The following is a 9,635-nucleotide window of genomic DNA, read 5'->3' on the forward strand; positions in this document are numbered from 1 at the left end:
AGTGACATGCCAGTCTCTCTGGGAAGCATGTCAAAGATTGACAAGCCCCACTGATGGCAGATCAGCAGAGACATCCCACATACAGAAAGGATTTCAGGCTTCCGGCATTCCTAAACCCTCTCCCTGGCCCATTAAGGAGTTTCATGGCTGCTAAATTAATTTTTAAAACTTCTAAAAAGCATTTCAGCATTTACCAAGCGGTTCTAAATCTCTGGGGTATAAACGTCACCCCCTGCACACAAGGCCATTAAAATCCTGCTCTCTGCAGGTCTCTCAGAAAGGAAACGTCAGCCAGGTCTCCAGGGTCAGTGGGGCCCGTGCGTGTCATTCTGGATCCTACCTTCCTGCATTCTAGGGCCCAGAGTTTGCCCAGAGGATAGCTGGACTGGGGGACAGCACGGACGTGGAGAAGAATGACCACCTATTCCGTGACCCCCACAGGAGTGGGCACTGATGCGCATTAATGACCTTCCATGTCTATCTGGATGCTGCAAAGTAAGTGGGATCATTCCCATTTCACGGATAGAGAAACTATGATTCAGAGAGGTGGAGCAACTTTTTCAAGGTCATGCAACTAGTAGGTGACGGATTTGGATTTTGAACAAGGTCTGAGGCCAAGGTTGACCCTCCTCTCCCTTCCCTATAGCTGCCATCTAGACAGCAGGTGCCAACAGTTAGGTTGGCTCCAAAACTGGCCTCTAATGACTCCAACCTGGGACCATGGTGCCCTTTCGGGCCTTCTGTAACCTGTGTTAGCAAACAGAAGCACCTGTGCCCCCGACATATGCTGCTCATCTTTTCTTTTTAGTCCAGGATACATCTAGGAAAAAAATTCTTGTCTTCCTCCAAAAGTTGAGAGGTCAAGGCAAAGATAGAATCCAGCACGTCACTCTCCCTTCCTCCTCTGAACGGAGAAAGCCCTTCTCCAGACAACCCATGTCCCAGCCACTCTTGAATCTGAAAGCAGTCACTTCTTTCCCAATCTCTCTTTCTTTCTCTCTTGCCAGCTCAGAGCTGATCCTGCCTGGTCCCCCGTCTGCCTGGTTTTGAGTACTCCTGTGGGGAGAGCCTTTATTCTTGGCCCCAGCCAACCAGATGTCCTTGATGGTTGGACCAATGGCAGGACTGCAGAGGGTGGGACTGTAGCCACAGGCGCTGGGGGCTGGGAGTCAGGCTGGCTCAGTGGCACGCTGGACCCACCATCCAGCACCCAGGATCTGCTGTCTGGAGCTGGCCTGTGTCAGGGTCACGGACCGTCAGAGTGGCATGGTCAGGGAGCACATCTCCGCAGGCAGTATCCACCCATTTTCCAACCACAGAATCCTTTGGCTAAGCCACACTGACCTGGAAAGTGAAACACCAAACGGGGGAGACAGAGGCAGCCCGGGTGGAAGAGTCTCAGGCAGGAGCTCCGCCTGCCCACTCCCTTTCTGCCCAGGCTCCGAGAGGATGCGGAGAAACCGCTGGTCTAGTCTGACTCTCACTTTGCAGTGAGGAACTGAGGACCAGAGAGGGAAGGTGACTTGCTGGATCACAAAGCAGCACTAGGAGCAGGGCCAGGCCCTTCTCTACACCCCACTCTGCTCTGTGCTGCAACTGCCTCTCCTCTCCCCACTGGACTAACAGCACCTCTGGATGCTCCACAGTGCCTGCTGGAGCCCTGATGTAACACCCAGCACCTGGGTGGTTGGTACAGCCGCTTTCCTCACTGGACTGTGAGCTCCCTGAGGGCAGAGACCCAAGCAGTGCCTGGCACAGGGAAGGGGCTGGATATTTATTATTTTAAGTGAACAGGGAAGGAAGTGGGGGGGAATGCAAATAAGAGAAATATTTTCTTGTCTGGTATACTATTTTAACTGGTTTCCAAGAAACATGGGACTCTAAACTCAGGAGGAGTTCACACACACACGCACACACACTCCGATAGAACTTTACACTTACACACACACAACCATGAGGCTGCCGGAGGGATCTGTGACAGCGTCTGGCACTGCGGGCAGGCACAGAGCAGAGGGTTGGTAAGGATCAGTGTCCCTGTATGATGAGAAGGCTCTCCCTGTAGCCCCAGCTCTGGTGCCAGGACTCCGCAGGGGAGAGATTGATGCCAAGTATTCCCACATTCCAAAAGGAGTCTAGATTAATAGGGGCTGCACACCTTTGATTAAAGATCCAAGGGCTTTTGAACGATGAGACCAAGCCAGGTGTGGTGGCTCACGTCTAATCCCAGCATTTTGGGAGGCCGAGGCAGGAGGTTGCTTGTGCCCAGGAGTTTGAGACCAGCCTGGGCAACAAAGTGAAACCCCATCTCCAAAACAACAAAACGAAACAAAACACCATGAGACTGGACGAGATGACCAAGGGCGTGGGGAATAGAGAAGAGCTTCAAGGGCTGCAGACCACTGATCAGAGAGAATGAGGAGGAACGGCCAGCGAAGTGGAAGGCGAGCCAGGAGAGTGTGGCAGCTGGGAGCCAAGGAAAGGAAGTGGGCCCAGACGGAGGCGGGCCGGGCTGTGTGGGATGGTGGTGATGAGCATACAGGATGAGGGCAGAGCCAATGATTGGACTCACCATTCTTTCATTTCCTCTTCCACCCTTTCTGCTCTTTTAGGTAAAATTTAGATACAGTGAAATGCACAAATCTTAAGTATATCATTCAATAGATTTTGACAAATGCAGACATCTCTGCAACCCAAAGTTCTATCAAAATATAGAACATGTCATCACCTCAGAAAGTCCTCTCATGCATTTTCCCAGTCAACAATCCCCCTTCCCTTCTTTTGGTTCCATATGAAGTTTAAGGTGGTTTTTTCCAGTTCTGAAAAAAAAAACAAAAAAACAATCCCCCTTCCCTATAAAAGGCCACCACAGTTCTGCTTTTTTCATGACATATTAATTTTGCCTGATTAAAATGTAGTCTTGGGGAGGCCGAGGCAGGCACATCACGAGGTTGGGAGATCGAGACCATCCTGGCCAACATGGTGAAACCCCATCTCTACTAAAATACAAAAAATTAGCTGGGTGTGGTGGCACACGCCTGTAGTCCCAGCTGCTAGGGAGGCTGAGGCAGGGGAATCGCTTGAACCCGGGAGGCAGAGGTTGCAGTGAGCTGAGATCATGCCATTGCACTCCAGCCTGGGCAACAAGAACAAGACTCCGTCTCAAAAAAAAAAAAAGAAAAAAAAAAGTGATGTCTGCTGAATCTATAGTGTATGCCCTGTTTTATTTCTGATGTTGGTAATTTGTGTTTTCTCTCTCTCTCTCTCTCTCTCTCACACACACTCACACACACACACACAAACACACACACACACTTTTTCTTGAACAGTCTAGCTAGGCGTTTATTTTTGCAGAAAATCAGCTTTTGGCTTTGTTAACTTTCTCTATTTTTTTCCATTTCATCAATTTCTGCTCTTTATGATTTTCTTTCTTCTACTTACTTTGGGCTTATTTAGCTTCTTAAAGTAGAAACTTAGGTCATTGATTTTAACCTTTCAGGTATTTAAAGTTCCCTCTCAACACTGCTTCAGCAGCATCTCATGCATTTTGACATGTACTTTCATTATTATTTCATGAAGAATATTTTCCAAATTCCCCTGTGGTGTTTTGTTTGTTTGTTTGTTTTTGAGATGAAGTCTTGCTCTGTTGCCCAGGCTGCAGTGCAGTGGCATGATCTGGGCTCACTGCAACCTCCACCTCCTGGGTTCAAGCAATGCTCTTGCCTCAGCCTCCCGACTAGCTGGGACTACAGGCACACGCCAGCACACCCAGCTAATTTTTTGCATTTTTTTAGTAGAGTCGGGGTTTCACCGTGTTGCCCAGGCTGGTTGCGAACTCCTGAGCTCAGGCAATTGGCCCACCTCAGCCTCCCAAAGTGCTGGGATTATAGGCGTGAGCCACCATGCCTGGCCGCCCTTGTAATTTTTTTGACTTGTGGATTATTTAGAAGAGTGTTATTTAATTTCAAATATTTGGGAGTTTCCAGACACTTTTTATTTATCTCTAATTTAATTCCATTATACTCAAAGAACATTTTCTGTATAATTTCAGTCCCTTTAAACTTATTGAAACTTGTTTCAGAGCCAAATATATTTTCTTAGTGAATGAACCATATGCACTCGAAAATCCTGTGTATTCTACAGTTGTTAAGTATGCACATGTATTTGTTTGCTACGTCTTCCCAATGAATGTCTTCATAAAATGTCCCTCTGTTTCTATTGATACTCTTTGTTTTCAAATCTGAGGCTGGTATCTGGTATTAATCTACTCTCCAGTGTTCTGGTTACTGTTTGTGCGCTGTATCATTTGTCTTTTTTTTTACTTTCAATGTATCTATGTCTTTGTATTAAATATGCATCTCTTGTAGGTAGCAAATAGTTAAGGCTTACTCTTATTTTTCCCCATTCTGATAATCTCTGGATTTTAAACAAAGTGTTTAATCAATTTAGAGTTGGGATAATTATTGGTATGGTTAAATTTGTCTCTCATTTTACTATTTGTTTTCTGATTAGTATTCTTTTTCGTCTTCTGGGTTTTTTTTTGTTTTTTCTTCTTTCTTTGGGGTTAAGTATTTTTTTTTGGGGGGGGAAGAAAGAAAGAAAAAAAAGAATGAAGAAGAGGAAGAAAAAGGAAGAGAAAGAGAGAGAGAGAATGGGAGTATTGCTTTCTTGCCCAGGCTAGAATGCAGTTTAGAAATGGGTATTGAAAACCTCTTTTATACCAATAATTATACTTAATGATGTAGACAGGAAGGAATAAGGGAAGAAAATAACAAACAAGCAGCCAACCAATATTTCATTTAAACCTATGAAATGCTATGCGATTACTGAGGAGTGATTTACTTCCAATTATGTAGTCACTTTTGGAATAGGTGTGAGGTGGTAATGTATGTTTTGTGTATTTGAAGTGGAGAGTTCTATAAATGTTTATTAAGTTTACTTGTTCCGGGTCTGAGTACAAGTCGTGGATGTCCTTGTTAATTTTCTGTCTCGTTGATCTATAGAATCGTTAGCTCTTGTTACATTGATCCTTTTGCCATTATGTAATGTCCTTCTTTGCCTCTTTTGATCTTTGTTGCTTTAAAGTCTACTTTATCAGAGGCGAGAATTGCATCTCCTGCTTTTTGTTTATTTGTTTATTTTTACTCTCTGTTTGGTTGGTAAATCTTCCTCCTTCTCTTTGTTTTGAGTCTTTGTGTATCATTGCATGTGAGATGGGTCTGGATGCAGCATACCAATGGGTTTTGGCTTTTTATCCAATTTGAATATATATAAGTTTAATACTGGCATTTTATGCTAGCTGGCTGTTTTGCCCATTAGTTGGTATAAATTTTTCATTGTGTTAATGTTCTTTTCTTTTTGATATATTTTTGGAAAGGCTGATATTAGTTGTTCCTTTATATGTATAGTGCTTCTTTCAGAAGCTCTTGTAAAGCAGGCCTGGTGGTGGTGAAGTCTCTAAGTACTTGTTTGTTTGCAAAAGATTTAATTTTTCCTTCACTTATAAAGCTTAGTTTGACTGGATAGGAAATTCTGGGTTGAAAGTTCTTTTCTTTAAGGATGTTAAATATTGGTCCCCACTCTTTTCTGGCTTGTAGGGTTTCTGCTGAGAGATCTGCTGTAAGTCTGATAGGTTTCCCTTTATGGGTAACCTGACCTTTCTCTCTGGCTGCCCTTAGTATTTTCTTCTTCATTTCAACCCTACTAAATCTGGTGATTATGTGCCTTGGGGTTGGTCTTCTTGAAGAATATCTTTGTGGTGTTCTCTGTATTACCTGGAGTTGAATATTACCCTGCCTTGCTAGGTTGGGAAAGTTTTCCAGAATTATATCCTGAAGAGTATTTTCCAACTTGGATTCATTCTCTTCATCACATTCAGATACACCTATCAAACATAAATTAGGTCTTTTCACATAGTCCCATATTTCCTGGAGACTTTGCTCATTCCTTTTTATCCTTTTTTCTCCAATCTTGTCTTCTCATTTCATTTCACTAAGCTGGTCCTTGACTTCTGATATCCTTTCTTCTGCTTGATCAATTCGACTGTTTAAACTTGTGCATACTTCGCGAAGTTCTCGTGTTGTTTTCAGCTCCATCAATTCACTTATATTCCTCTCTAAATTGTCCATTTTCGTTAGCATTTCGTCAAACCTTTTTTCAAGGTTCTTAGTTTCTTTGCATTGGGTTAGAACAAGTTCTTTTAATTCACAGAAGTTTCTTATCACCCACCTTTTGAAACCTGCTTCTGTTACTGGAACACACTCATTCTCCATTAAGCCTTGTTCCATTACTGATGAGGAATTGTGATCCCCTGTAGAGGGAGAGGCATTCTGATTTTGAGTATTCTCTTCCTTTTTAGGCTGGTTTCTTCCCTTCATTATATATTTATCCCTCTGTCGTCTTTGTAATTACCGACTTTCTAACTAGGTCTCTGAGCGGACGTCCAACTTGTTGATTCCCAGCGCCAAAATCTGAGCAATCCACTGTGCCGGCCAAAACAGCAGTGTTAAGATTGATGGTGCCTTTCTGCCTGGGAATCTCTGGACTCTGCACCAAGAACTGCCTTGCTCAGGCGCCAGCAAAACCGCCGCGCCGGCCACAAGAGTCGCCCTGGTGACCCATGGGGCTCCTCCGCTGGGAATCTCTTGGTCCATGAGCAACAAATATTCATCTGAAAGTGTGGTGTCCTCTCGTTCTCTGCACTTTCACCGGGAGCTACGAGCCCGAGCTGCTAGTGATCAGCCATCTTGGATCTCTCTCGGGGTTAAGTATTTTTAGAATTTCATTTTAATTCATCCATAGGCTTTTTATATTTTTATATTTTTGGGTCTTTTGTGATTGATCTAGAGATTATAATATATATCTTTAAATTTTTAGTCTGCTTACAACTGACATTGTGCCACTTTAAATGAAATGTAAGAATTTGCAGCCACGTATGTCCACTTACTAGCCCTCTTCCCTTATGCTGGAGCTGTCATTTGTATTATATTTACATATATTGTAAATGCCACAATAAAATGTTATCATTTTTGCCTTAAAATGTCATATCCACCTGAAGGCAACTAAGAGAAAAGTCGCCTTTAGTACTTTTCATGTGCAGTCCTTCTCGTCTTCCTAAAGATTCCAATTTCGGCTTGGTATTATTTCCTTTCAGTCTGAAGCATTGTCTTCATCATTTCTTGTTGTGCAGGCCTAATAGTGACGAATTCTCTCAGTTTACATTTGTCTTTAAACTTCTTTATTTTACCTTCAAACTTCAAGGCCAATTTCTCCAGACACAGAATTCTGGTTGATGGTGTCCTTTTTTCTGTCATTACTTTAAAGATGCTCTTCCATTGCCTTCTGGCATCCATTATTCCTGATAAAAATTTAGTAGCTGATTGGGAGGGGACTTTGTCACTCCCTAAAGCGGGAGCAGCAGGGCTCGTCTTCATTTCTTTGCCCTCTGCTCCTAGAGGCCGAGCTTCTGTGGCCCAGTGACCTGCAGGTATTTGGAGAGCCACAGCTAAGACACCAGGACCCCCTGGAAGCCTAGAAATGGGACCGCTGACATTTAGAGATGTGGCCATAGAATCTCTCTGACAGAGTGACAATTCTTGGACCCTGCACAGCAGAATTTATACAGGAATGTGATGTTAGAGAACTATGGGAATCAGGTCTTTCTCGGTAAAATCAGGTCTAAGCCAGACCTGATCACCTGCCTGGAGCAAGAAAACGAGCCCTGGAATATGAAGAGACTTGAGATGGTGGATAAACCCCCAGGCAGGTAAGAGTGAAGGTGAACACAATGGATGACACAGATAAGAGGTCTGAATATTAAAGAGAAAATCAGTTGTTAAAATGTGAATTGAAAAGCTATGTTCTATAGGAAACGGTTTCTGGGAAACCTGAAGTTGGTTTTCTGGGGTTTTTTTCTTACATATTTGAACATCTTTAGTTTTCTGTGTTTAAATTTTCTAGGATTCTACTTTCTTTTTGGTGAGCTTCTTTCAAGTTTTCAGTGAGAGCCACTGTCCCCTTCATGGCATTAAAAGAACCGCACAGTCTGACTGCTTTTACATTCTTTTTGGGAACACACAAATCTGCATAATTTTAAGAAACTTTTTGTGAAACAATTTTTTAAGTTTTCTTTTTGTATCATGTGTAAAATGTGAGTAGTTTCTGTCCCATTCGTTTGTTGTTTTATCTTGTTTGTGTTACTATAGTCTTCAAATATAGTTTGAAGTTATAAAGTATGCCCCCTGCTTTGTTCTTTATTTTTAAGATTGCTTGGACTATTCAAAGTTTATTGTAGTTTCATGTAAATTACAAAATTGTATTTTCCATTAATTAAAAAAGATTGCCACTGAAATTTTGACAGTTTATTGAATCTATAGGTCAGCTTGGATAACATGGCACTTTAACATTATTTATTCTTTAAATGCATAGACATAAAATATATATATATATATTTGACTGTCCTAAATTGTTTATTAGGTATAATTTTACAAACTTTACTTACATTAGCGGTAACAGTGGAGCTGGAGAGTATTGCGCCTTCTCCAAGCTGCCTGGTGAGAACCACCAATAGTGTGGTGCAATTTATGGCCCTTTCCAAGGCCACGGCTCTTTCAGCCTGCAGGTGTCAGCCCAGCCATCTCCCTGTGCTTGTGGACTGGTTTTGTGATCCATTGGGTGTCAGGATTTCTTCTGATAGCTTTATAGAATGGATCAATGAGAATAACCTCAAAAAATTTCTATGTGGAATCTTCACCAACCCAGTAAGACCTTAGGACTCTTAGAGCCCCACAGTGGTGTCCAGCTCACTCCTCTGCAACAGACTGAAGGCTTTGAGCAAACTTTAGCTGGTTAACACCATGATGGACAGGCTTGCCGTAAGATGCACCCTTAGGAACTGGGCGTTTTCGGCCACCACGGTGAATACGAATCCTATATATAACGTAAACTTGCTTGGCCTTATAGCCCAGTTGGCATGCTTTATCAGGCCGGGTGGGGCAGGGAGCCCTGTGGAGAGCAGAGAGCTGGCAGTACTGCCGGCAGCAGACCCTCAGAAGAAATCCCATGGCATCAGACTGCTTCTTTCTCCATGGCTCCTGGATGTAGTTGCATGCGCCCATCTTGACTCACCTGATGGCTGCCTCCAGACAGAAAGGAAAGACCTGTCAACATAAAATATTTTTAAATTTATTTCTTTTCTAATTTCACTTAATAATATATCACTGTAAAGATTTTTTACCTGCTTTGTTAAATTTGATCTCAGAAATTTATCATTTCAATGCTATTGTAAATAAGATTGTTTTCTTCCTCTATTAAAAAAAAAAAATTTAGTAGTCATTTGTAATGTTCTGTGTAGTATCATCTTTTTTCTGCCTGCTTTCAAGATTTTCTTTCATCTTAGATATATAACAGTATGACTAGAATGTGCCCAAGTGTGGTTTTCTTTAGACACAACTTGCTTAGGGTTTGCTGAGCTTTTTAGATTTATACATTACATCTTTCATCATGTTGGGGAAATGTGGGCCACTATGTCTTCAATTATTTTTATGTCTCATTTGTTTTTCTTTTCTCATTCTGAGACTCCAATTGCACGTATGTTAGACCTTTTGATATCATCCCACTGATCAGTGAGTGCCCGTTTA

General features: G+C 42.4%; 2 pseudogenes; one reads left to right on the forward strand and one right to left on the reverse strand.

Annotated features, from left to right (window-relative positions):
* Positions 1 to 7,533: 7,533 nt before the first annotated feature.
* LOC105722015 (zinc finger protein 723-like) lies at positions 7,534 to 7,738 on the forward strand (annotated as a pseudogene).
* Positions 7,739 to 8,498: 760 nt separating this feature from the next.
* Positions 8,499 to 9,113, reverse strand: LOC105722014 (large ribosomal subunit protein eL15-like; annotated as a pseudogene).
* Between the last annotated feature and the right edge of the window lie 522 nt (positions 9,114 to 9,635).

Source organism: Aotus nancymaae, unplaced genomic scaffold, assembly GCF_030222135.1.
Source record: "Aotus nancymaae isolate 86718 unplaced genomic scaffold, 86718_ANA_hifiasm-v0.15.2.pri h1tg000039l, whole genome shotgun sequence".
In the NCBI taxonomy this organism is placed as follows: Eukaryota; Metazoa; Chordata; class Mammalia; order Primates; family Aotidae; genus Aotus; species Aotus nancymaae.